The following is a 10,078-nucleotide window of genomic DNA, read 5'->3' on the forward strand; positions in this document are numbered from 1 at the left end:
ATAAATATTGTGAATATTAACAAGAACTATGCCATTTTTCTTTATAAAACCACAGTAAATCTTACCTGTTTCATCTGTAGCGGGATCATTCACCAGATCTGCAAAGACAGGTGACAAGGGATGAAAACAATTTCAGTTAGGAAAAGTAGCTAAGGAAGGCAGGAAAAGGGATGATAATCTCAAAGGATGCAAGAAAGGCTGAAGCGAAAGCATGTGGACTCAGGCAGATGAGGGACTATCACAGAAAGAAATGGAAGAGAGAAGAAGATTGGCCGGGCCCGGTGGCTCACGCCTGTAATCCCAGCACTTTGGGAGGCCGAGGCGGGCAGATCACAAGGTCAGGAGATGGAGACCATCGTGGCTAACACGGTGAAACCCTGTCTCTACCAAATATACCAAAAACATTAGCCAGGCGTGGTGGCACGTGCCTGTAGTCCCAGCTACTCGGGAGACTGAGGCAGGAGAATCGCTTGAACCCCAGAGGTGGAGGTTACAGTGAGCCGAGATGGCACCACTGCACTCCAGCCTGGGTGACAGAGTGAGACTGTCTCAAAAAAAAAAAAAAAGAAGAAAGAAAAGATTGGGCATGGGTACAGAGATGCTGGCATCTAAGGTGACATCAGAGCTCTGCATGAGCTCAAAGCATGCACCAACCCTTTTAAAGTCTTTATTTTTCTTTATATAGACATGCCCCTCAATCCATCTATCGCAGTAAAACAGCAATTCTTTTAAAAAGTGTAGCTTACTAGGATCTTCTGTGAAAGTTTCTGGAGTCACTGGAGTCACATCGTCTGAAAAGAAAATTAGAAAGCATTTTCTGAGACTCTCTGTCCCCCTGCCACCCTTGCACTTCCAATAAGTTAAATTGTGTAGCATAGTGCCCAGCTGAGTTGAGTATCCCACAATTGTTTTTCCTTAATTGCTCACTACAATCACAGTCCATTGACGACTTCTTTGCAATACTTATTTAAAATGAAATTGGCTATACCAAAGACATTGTAATGTTGACATTCATAATTCTGATATCATTGGCTATAAATTTGCTGATATGCTTATGAGTGTTCATAAAAGGTAGTATTAATTTTTTTTTTTTTTTTTGAGACGGAGTTTCGCTCTTGTTACCCAGGCTGGAGTGCAATGGTGCGATCTCGGCTCACGGCAACCTCCGCCTCCTGGGTTCAGGCAATTCTCCTGCCTCAGCCTCCTGAGTAGCTGGGACTACAGGCACGCGCCACCATGCCCAGCTGATTTTTTTGTATTTTTAGTAGAGACGGGGTTTCACCATGTTGACCAGGATGGTCTCGATCTCTTAACCTCGTGATCCACCCACCTCGGCCTCCCAAAGTGCTGGGATTACAGGCGTGAGCCACCGCGCCTGGCTATTTTTTTTTTTTAAGAGCCTCACTCTGTCACCCAGGCTGAAGTACAGTGGCCAGTCTTGGCTCGCTGCAACCTCCACGCAGGTTCAAGCGATTCTTGTGACTCAGCTTCCCAAGTAGATGGGATTACAGGTGCACACTAACACACCTGGCTAATTTTTGTATTTTTAGTATAGACAGGGTTTCACCATGTTGACCAGGCTGGTCTTAAACTCCTGACCTCAAGTGATCCACCCACCTTGGTTTCCCAAAGTGCTGGGATTACAGGCGTGTCACTGCGCCCAGCCGTGTTGATTTTCTGATGCTCATTGAGAAGAGAGGTGAAAATGGAGAGGGAAAGTGCCAATGTAAGTAGAGAATGGTTTGCATTTGATCATTGGAAAGCAAAGGCAGGAGGAAAAGAAATGAAAATGGTCCAGGTCTTAAGGTGGAATCTATTATATTAGGATAAACTGAGAAAACTATTTCTGAAACTGCAAATAACAGCACTTCCTAAAACCAATGGTCTCTACTTTAAAAAGCAAAATAACAAAACAGCATTAACATTTACTTTTATTTTTTAATTTACGTATAAATTATAGTGTATGTGTTTAAGGTATCCACCTGGTGGCTCACACCTGTAATCCAAGCACTTTGGAGGCCAAGGCGGGCGGATCACCTGAGGTTGGGAGTTCAAGACCAGCCTGATCAACATGGTGAAACTCTGTCTTTAATTTAAAAAAAAAAAAAAAAAAAAAGGTATCCACCATAACATTTTGATAGACGTGTATAAAGTGAAATGGTTACTACCGTCAAGCAAATTAACATATCCATATCCTCACTAGTTTTCTTTTTTGTATGTGTATAATATTGCACCTGAAATCTAGTCTCTTAGCAAATAACATTTAAATATTTAGTAAACAGGCCCAGCGCAGTGGCTCACGCCTGTAATCCTAGCACTCTGGGAGGCCCAGGCAGGCGGATCATCTAAGATCACGAGTTCAAGACCAGTCTGGTCAACACAGTGAAACCCTTTCTCTACTAAAAATACAAAAATTAGCCAGGTGTGGTGGTATGCACCTGTAATCCCAGCTACTCAGGAGGCTGAGACAGGAGAATCACTTGAACCCGGGAGGCAGAGGTTGTAGTGAGCCAAGATTGCGCCATTGCACTCCAGCTTGGACAACAAGAGCGAAACCCCGTCTCAAAAATAAAATGAAATAAAATAGAATAAAATAAAATAGAATAATAAAAGAATAAATAAATATTATACCATCAGCAATTACCCTTAATGTAAATAGTTTATGTGCATAATCCATTCTACCCACTAGGGGTCAGCAAATTCACATCGTTTCCTTCAACTTTTTTTTTTTTTTTTTTTTTGACCGACTCTCGCCCCGTCACCCCGGCTGGAGTACAGTGATGTCATTATCTCAGCTCACTGCAACCTCCGCCTCCCAGATTCAAGCAATTCTCCTGCCTTGGCCTCCTGAGTAGCTGGGACTACGGGTGTGCACCACCGTGCCTGACTAGTTTTTCTATTTTTAGTAGAGATGGGGTTTTACCATGTTGGTCAGGCTGATCTTGAACTCCTGACCTCAGGTAATCCAATCACCTTGGCTTCCCAAAGTGCTGGGATTACAGACATGAGCCACCACGCCCGGCCTGACTTCTTTTTTCAACTTCAGATTATATTAATAAATGTCAGGTGTACATCTGATGAGAACATACATTTTTATAAAGCATGTCAGAGTTACAGATAATTGTAAAAAAGGTAAGATACACATAAAGCATTTTGTAGGAGTTTCCCTTGCTTACCTTATCCTTTTTTCTAAATTCCAGATAGAAATTCATTAGATTTGTCCAGGCTTTGGCTCATGCCTGTAATTCCAGCATTTTGGGAGGCCAAGGCATGCAAATCACTTGAGGTCAGCAGTTCAAGACCAGCCCGGACAACACGGTGAAATCCCATCTCTACTAAAAATACAAAAATTAGCTTGGCATTGGTGGTGTGTGCCTGTAGTCCCAGTTACTCAGGAGGCTGAGGCAGGAGAATCAATTGAACCCAGGAGGTGGAGGTTGCAGTGAGCTGAGATCGTGCCACTGCACTCCCGCCTGGGACAGAGCAAGACTCTGTCTCAAAAAAAAAAAAAAAAAAAAAAAAAAAATCACGTTTGACAAAAAAAGCCTCTTAACCTTTAACACTCATTAGAGGCTTTCTTCTTTCAGATGCCTTTTTTTTTTTTAAGCCCAATGTCACTGATTAGGAGAATAAACTTTAATAAAAGGAATCCAAGTCGGTTCCAATCCCATAGGATATCTGAAAAACCACTAACCTGAATCATTCTAGAGACTGCAAGAGAGGAGTAGAGCTTCTCCTGGGCGTACCCCAATCCTCAGTTCCCTTTCTCCAGAGACCTAGCTACATTCCAGTCCAGCTACTCCCAGAAACAGGAGCAAGGCGTTGGGGGAACAGAGGGCTTAAGAATGTATCCTAGCTGTCTCTGGGATTTCAGGACAGAGTACTGCTTTTCTGCATATACCTCAGTTTAACCAACTTTTCCAAGAGCTGTCACCATATAAATGGTTTATCTAGTATTCATGAAGTTCTCTTAAGAGCAATATTAACATATTTTCTTTTCCTCTTCTTTTTTGAGATAGAGTCTCACTCTGTTGCCCAGGCTGCAGCACAGTGGTACCATCACAGCTCGTTTGCAGCCTCGAACTCCCAGCTCAAGCAATACTTCCACCTCAGCCTTCTGAGTAACTAGGGCAACCAGCAAACCACCACCCCTGGCTTTAACAAACCAAAAAAAGGACAAGGTCTCAGGCCGGACACAGTGGCGCAGGCCTGTAATCCCAGCACTTTAGGAGGCAGAGGTGGGTGGATCCCCTGGGGTCAGGACTTTGTGACCAGCCTGACTAACATGGTGAAACCCCGTCTCTGCTAAATACAAAAACTTAGACGGGCGTAGTGGCGCATGCCTGTAGTACGAGCTATTTGGGAGGCTGAGGCAGGAAAATCGCTTGAACCTAGGAGGCAGAAGTTACAGGGAGCCAAGATCATGCCATTGCACTCCAGCCTGGGCAAAACTCCATCTCAAAAAAAAAAAAAAAGAAAGAGAGAGAGAGTATCACTATGTTTCCCAGGCTGATCTCGAACTCATGGCCTCAAAGTGATGCCCCCACCTCAACCTCCCAAAGTGCTTGGTATTACAGACGTGAGCACCACACCAGGCAAGACAATTCATCATACTTTATGATATTTCTTTTTTTTTTTTTTTTGAGACGGAGTTTCACTCTTGTTACCCAGGCTGGAGTGCAATGGCGCGATCTCGGCTCACCGCAACCTCCGCCTCCTGGGTTCAGGCAATTCTCCTGCCTCAGCCTCCTGAGTAGCTGGGATTATAGGCACACGCCACCATGCCCAGCTAATTTTTTGTATTTTTAGTAGAGACGGGGTTTCACCATGTTGACCAGGATGGTCTCGATCTCTTGACCTCGTGATCCACCCGCCTCGGCCTCCCAAAGTGCTGGGATTACAAGCGTGAGCCACCGCACCCGGCACTTTATGATATTTCTACTAGAAAAGCATCTAAAGTCATAACACAAAACTGGTTTCTAACCAGCCCAGAAAAATGGATTCCAATTTTCAGTTTTTCTCGTGCTGAAATCTGATCTAGATTCAGAAACTCTGGGATTCAGATATTTTTACCAACAGAAAACAAATAATTTTATATTTTTATTTTCTGTACCAGAACCCACTGCAAGAAAATCGTATTGTACTATACCCTGGTATACATATATGGAAAACTCAGAGAAGTTCTATTAAAGTTTTACGAAATAATACTTTACTCTTGCAAAGCACATGCAATGCATCCTGGTATATTTGTTTTGGTCTTTCTTAATTCATTTTAAAAACTAATACCAGTTGTGACCCCCTAAATTGATTTTATGACCCCATTAATCGGTTGCATACTGCAGTGGTGTGTCCTCTAACCCTCCTGGGATCAGAGAAATAAAGAGATAAATTATAATTATGCTGAATGCCTTGAGGCAGAATGGAGTTTTCTTCATCAAGCTGAAGGAAATGGTCCTTTAGGAGTCACACTTTTGGGAGCTTTGTTATGGAGAATGGTGTGGGGGCGGGGTGGGGGGGTGGAACTCAAAAGCAGAAAAACCAAAAAGATACCTTTTGGATTTAGCTGGTTGTCCTACAATTTCACTTAGTACTGACATGACTTGACTTCTTTTTTTCTAATTTTTTTGAGTTTCTTTTTTCTTTTGAGTCAGTCCCACTCTATTGCCCAGGCTGGAATGCAATGGCACAGTCATGGCTCACAGCAACCTCAGCCTCCTAGGTTCAAGCGATTCTCATGCCTCAGTCTCCTGAGTAGCTAGAACCACAGGCATGTACCAGCACGCCAGATAATTTTTTTTTTTTTAACAGATGAGGTCTCCCTATGTCACCCAGGTTGGTCTCGAACTCCTGGCCCTGCTGCCTCAGGCTCCCAAAGTGCTAGGATTATGGGCATGAGAAGACTTCTTAGCCTGTCTTTCATTTTTCCACAGTTACATGGAGTCAAGGAATGCTTTTTGTAAGGACTAATGGCATTTCCTGAGTAAGACAGGAGATGCATAGAGAAGAGTGAAAACAGAAATGGGCATAGAGGAGATCTTGGGAAGGTGTTTCAGTAGTCTAAAACCACACACACAAGAAGCTTTTATGAATGGAATAACAGGATCGTGGAAACTCATGAAGCTGCTCCTATTTCTCACACTTTGGCAATGCATCTCTGTGTTGTAGGAAAGAGTCTTTTTTTTTTTTTTTTGGTAGCAATAGATAAGCAGGAAGGATTTTTTAACTTTGTTCATCTATATTTTCCTAATAAGAACCCAACAGAACCCCTATCCAAGGGTTCACAGGGTTCACCTACCTCCTCGTTGGCTGTTGACCCCCAGGAGTATCCAATCTGTAGCAAGGGAAAGAGAAAACAGATGTGAGGGACTGCAGCTCTGTACCTCATAGGCCTTTTATTAGACAAATCAGAAAACGAGGGAGATGGTTATACTTTATCTTTGTGACTTATTCCTACATAGCTCAATATAAAATGGCTCAGACCATTAGTGCTATGAACAAAACCAGCAGGAGTAGAAACACTTCAGAAAGACAGGTTCCTTCACTGCTGTGCGTTTGGCTGGTTAAAAAAAAAAAAAAAAAAAAAGGCAAGTTCCTGAGAACAAAACCCTGCTGCTCTCTTACCCACATTCCTGGCCAGAAATGGAGTCCAGCTCCACCGAGAGGCCCAGCAGCCCTTCTAGTGTTTCCTGCCTTCTGGCCCCACGGCTTCCCTGCTAGCTATGCTAGTGAACAAGGCAGAAGAATTAGTTTTCTCAATCTGCATCAGAAGAAAAAGAAAAAAAACACAGTAGGACATCTTTAAAGCCTGAAGTTCACTTTCTGTGTCCAATCTTCTAGCCAGATTCTGGAAAATCTGTGAAGATGGCTTTTCTCTTGTGTGTCAGTAAGGCATGTATTTTCTGCATGCACGTGTATATACCTGCATGTATGCTGGTACTAGAGGATATATTCCCACTGTTCTTCTTCAAAATTTCAATTTAGTCCAGCTTCTTTTTTTTTTTTTTTTTTTAATAGAGACGAGGTCACACTATGTGGCCCAGGCTGGTCTCAGTGATCCTCCTGCCTCAGTCTCCCAAAGTGCTAGGAATATAGGCGTAGGTCACCATGCCCAGCCCAGGCCTAGTTTCTTACTAGCTAGTCCCTCTGTGTTTGTGTTTGCATTTGTGTATCAGCCTCTTTTTTGTTTTGCAATTTGTTTGCTCGTTTATTAATGTATGTGACCCTCTTTGGGTGGTTAACATGCATTTGTGTGTCTAGTTACAGCTTAGTTTCATAACTCTCAGGAGGCCTTTCCTCTAGTCTGAAGTCTTGTCACATTCCTGCCCATTTTTCATTAACGCAAAATCTGTTATTTTCTTCTCTCTTGTAGGAGTTTCGGAGCTCCGTACCAAGGATCTCCACCGCTATTCCTCTTCAACCTCATTCCATCCCACCTCCTGCCACACACACGTATAGCTGGGGACCTGAGGGTTTAGGGAGCAAAGAAGAAAGGACTCACCAGAGGGGATGATGAATGCAGCAAGAAACAGCAGCACCTTGGATCCCAAAAGCAGCATATCTATAGGGGTGGCAGCAGAGAATGTGATGCTCAGGGGCACATCTGCATTTCAGCTCCAGGGGAAGATGCCTCTGGGTCCCTGTCTCTTTGTCTTCCCAGGAACTTTCTTCATTTTCCCTTATGACTCAAACCTTTTCTCTCTCTTCTTACCTTTCACCCAACATTCATCTCTCCCTCAAATCTGTTCTTTGGCCACTTACCATTATTCTTGGTCTTATTATTCTCTAATACCAAGCCAGAAGAAATTTTACATTCTACACGGTCCGTACTTGGCCCTACCCTTTGGCCTCTTTCGCCCCGATATCAAATCTTCCTTTCTCATATGATTGACTTTTTCATATCATCTGCTTATCTCGGCGTCTCCTTCATTTGAAATGCAGTTACTTGGAAGTCTGCTCAAGTCTAAGTTCAGTGACATTCTCCATTGCCCCTCTCCAGCCCTTTCACACACACACACAGACATACACACATCCCCTCTGTCTAGTTAGAGTTTTAGGTACCAAACAACTCACTGTCTATGGTGTTCTGCTCTTCCCGCCGACTCCTTTGGCTGCTCAATGTGTCTCTCTCCTCCTATGCTGTTCTTACTTTGGCTGGAGAATGAGGTGAACAGAGCCACTCCCTGGAAAGAACTTCGGATTTGGCCTCTGAAACAATGAGATGAGGGAGAGTAAGAAAGCCAGGCTAGGCGTAGAATGTGTGTTACTACCAGGCTGGGATGAGAAGGAGGATGGGAATTTGCAGTCGCTCACACCCTCATTCCAAACGTTATGACCACACTGGTGAGAGCTCTTGCTGCTCCCTGGAGGGGCTGGCCCCAGCTCATGTATTGCCTTTCTTCCATCAGCCTATTTTCCTCCTCTCACGATCTGGTCCCAGCTCCCCTTTTTTCCTGGCTTTCCTTCTTACCTAAAAGTTTTTTCTTCCCCTTGCTGTTTCTCTCCCTCACCGACTATCTTCCTTTTTTTTTTTTTTTTTTTTTTTTTTTGAGAGTTTCGCTCCTGTCGGACTAGGCTGGAATGCAATGACATCATCTCGGCTCACTGCAAACTGTGCCTCCTGGGTTCAAGCAATTCTCCTGCCTCAGTCCTCTATCTTCCATATTTGAGTCATTCCTTCATCCCTGTGGGAAGTAGAAAAGTTCCTTTTTAAAGTTTCCTTTCTTGTTAAAGAATAAGTGTGCTAATAACTTTGTGAAGCCCTATCCTATGTAGTTGTTAGACATGCCATGCTTACAGGCACATAGTACATTCTATGTCCTGTACTTTAACCAAGATATCTGTGCTGGACGTGCTCACAGCCATGTCCCAGCTCTCCATTGCTTTTACCTGTTTAAAAAAAGTTCTAAGTTGTTAGCCAATCGGGTTTTAGATTGTGAGGTCTGACTCCAGCTAACAGAGATCAGACACAGCGGTAAAGACGACCCCAAATGCGTAAGAAATACATTTGTGTGTTTCCCTTTGTTATTTCTACTCACGTAGCATGATGGCTAGTGAGAGTACCCCTCCTGCAGTCCAGGAAGTAAAAATTGCTTTGCTGAAAGATCCTTTGTCTCAGTGCTAATTTTTCTTTGCAGCACCGAGCATCTATTTCCAACATCTATTTCCAACAATCCCTCTTTTTCACTTTCTTTTTCAATATTCATCTCGTCAACACTAAGAAATTCCTTTTTATGTCTGTATTTCTTTTTCATCTCTGTCTCTTCTTGACCTACACATTTAGACTCTTCCTGTTTTTTTCCCCCTGGGAATATCCTATGCATTCTCACAACCAAGAAAACACAGATACCATATGAGTTTTGTCCAAGAGGAAGGCTGGCTGTCTTAGGGTCCTAAAAAGTTGAGGACATTTTCAGAACTCTCCAAATCATTTTCAAGTGTAGAGAAGTTCCATGAGAGGAGTGCGAGCCTTATTCTGTCTTTTGGCTTTGTTTGAGCTTAACTAAGAATCTTGGTTTCTGGGATCTTAAGGATAAAATGCAATCAGATGCCCAAAGAAAATTGAAAAGCAAGGCTATTGTGTTTGCCTTATATTCTACCTATCAATATTTTTCCCTAGAACATGTAATGTGTAGATAACACTTTCTCTAATCCAGGAATTTTTTTTTTTTTTTTTTAAAGATAGGGTCTTGGTCTGTTGCCCAGACAGGACTACAGTGGCATGATCACAGTTCACTGCAGGCTTGACCTCCTGGACTCAAGTGATCCTCCTGCCTCAGCCTCCTAAGTCGCTGGGACTACAGGTGTATGCCACCATGCCAGGCCAATTTATTCTTATTTTTTGTAGAGACAGCATTTTTCCTTGTTGCTCAGGCTTGATCCAGGAATTTTAAAGACTTCGTATTTGCTCTTCATCATCAAGACTCTAGTGATTAAACCACAAAAACATTCCCGCTTTGGATTCAAGAGCAAACTTGAATTACAGAAAATCAAGTCTGAAGAATAGTGGAACTTGTGTTGTATTTGACCGGAGCGTAGAAAGTTATCACAAGACAAACGTATGCCAGATTGCAGGGTCATT

General features: G+C 43.0%; 1 long non-coding RNA gene across 2 annotated transcripts; it reads right to left on the reverse strand.

The window, feature by feature from the left end:
- Nucleotides 1-51: 51 nt before the first annotated feature.
- LOC116547203 lies at nucleotides 52-8,540 on the reverse strand. Of its 2 annotated transcripts, XR_004266978.1 has the most exons (6): nucleotides 8,468-8,540; nucleotides 8,071-8,205; nucleotides 7,499-7,558; nucleotides 6,296-6,331; nucleotides 747-791; nucleotides 52-98 (listed from the first exon to the last, which is right to left on the reverse strand). It is a non-coding gene; the product is annotated as an uncharacterized LOC116547203 (long non-coding RNA). The 2 variants fall into 2 exon arrangements; XR_004266977.1 differs by lacking the exon at nucleotides 8,468-8,540 and having other exon boundaries at nucleotides 8,071-8,324.
- Between the last annotated feature and the right edge of the window lie 1,538 nt (nucleotides 8,541-10,078).

This window comes from Sapajus apella, unplaced genomic scaffold (assembly GCF_009761245.1).
Source record: "Sapajus apella isolate SASKATOON/1434 unplaced genomic scaffold, GSC_monkey_1.0 scaffold2349, whole genome shotgun sequence".
In the NCBI taxonomy this organism is placed as follows: domain Eukaryota; kingdom Metazoa; phylum Chordata; class Mammalia; order Primates; family Cebidae; genus Sapajus; species Sapajus apella.